At 39.9% G+C, this 1,402-nt stretch overlaps 1 pseudogene; it reads right to left on the bottom strand.

Moving 5' to 3' along the window:
- Positions 1-785: 785 nt before the first annotated feature.
- LOC113284816 lies at positions 786-885 on the bottom strand (annotated as a pseudogene).
- Positions 886-1,402: the final 517 nt, after the last annotated feature.

Below are 1,402 nucleotides of genomic sequence, written 5' to 3'. Positions count from 1 at the left end.
GCCGCCTTGTAACCGGTGAGGCCTTGGGTATCAAAGCTCCACTAAGCTTCCCTCTCCTCTATTCAACTTACTTTGACTCGGATTGATTCCAAAGGGGTTTGCTCAGATTGTAACGAGTTCCTTTTCGAAATAATAGAAGCTGGTCTAGAAACAATCTAAGTGGAGCCATCATGCTTTTTGTTTGCTAGAAATTTAGGTTTGATTTGGTTGAGTCAGCCTTGTTTTGTGTTTGCATAGAATTCCCTACCTTATTCTGTTGCATGCCTGAACGTAAAAGAGACGCCGTAGGTATATTTGTTAAAGAGAAACCTAGTAGTTCTAAGCGTCTTGATTACCTCAATTTAGAAAGTCTGATTCGTGAAGATTCCGTTTTTGAACGTCCGTTTGAGGAAAGAATCCCTGATAGTGCAATAGCGCCAGAAATGGCAACTTTGAAAGCTTTGTTGAATCCTACTAGGACTACTCGTCCCTCGTGTATCAGGTTACCTGAAACTGAAGCAAATTATGAACTTAAGCCTGGAACCTTACAGTTGCTCCCAATCTTTTTAGGAAAAGAAAATGAAAACCCCTATTTCCATGTTAGGGACTTTGAGGAAATTTGTAGTACCCTGAAAATTAGAAACCTTGATGATGATGCTTTAAAACTCCGGTTATTCCCTTTTTCCTTAAAAGATAAAGCCAAGTCGTGGCTGTATATTTGGCTTCCGAATCAATTGAAACCTATGAACAACTTACATCTGCCTTTTTGAACAAGTTTTTCCCTAGGTACAAAACCTCGTCTATTAGGACGCAAATCTGCACGTTTACACAACAGGAGGGAGAATCTTTGTATAGGTATTTGGAAAGGTTCAATGATTTATTACCCCAATGTCCTCATCATGGTTTAGAAAAGGTTAGGTTAGTTCAGATCCTTTATGAGGGTTTAAATTATCCCACCACAACTACAGTAGAGTCCATGTGTACAGGTGGGTTTGAAAACCAAACAGTTGATGATGCGATGACATATTTGCATGAAATCGCCGAAAAGACCCAACAATGGGAAAGCAATAGGGTACCCCAGAAAACAATTCTTCTAGGCAGAGGAAACGTTAATAGGGTAGAAGGAAGCTTTGAATCAGATGCAAAAATTGCTGCTATAGCGAAAAGGTTAGAAGCTTTAGAAGTGGGTCACACTAGTGGTAGATTGGAGCCTTTTTGGGAAGGCCAGAATAATGAAGAGCAAGCCAATGCTCTCTATAATAAAACTAAGTATGATAACCGTCCGAAGTTTGACCCATATTCAGAAACCTATAATCCTGGTTGGAGAAACCATCCGAACCTTTCATGGTCTAAGGGCCAGAGTCAAGGTCAGTTTAGTAATTCTAATGCTCCCATAGGTTTTGGTTACACTAAGAATTCATCA

The sequence above is a fragment of the Papaver somniferum genome, chromosome 5 (assembly GCF_003573695.1).
Source record: "Papaver somniferum cultivar HN1 chromosome 5, ASM357369v1, whole genome shotgun sequence".
In the NCBI taxonomy this organism is placed as follows: Eukaryota; Viridiplantae; Streptophyta; class Magnoliopsida; order Ranunculales; family Papaveraceae; genus Papaver; species Papaver somniferum.
The sequence above is the reverse complement of the archived record's forward strand: the minus strand, read 5'-3'. Positions and strand labels throughout refer to the sequence as shown.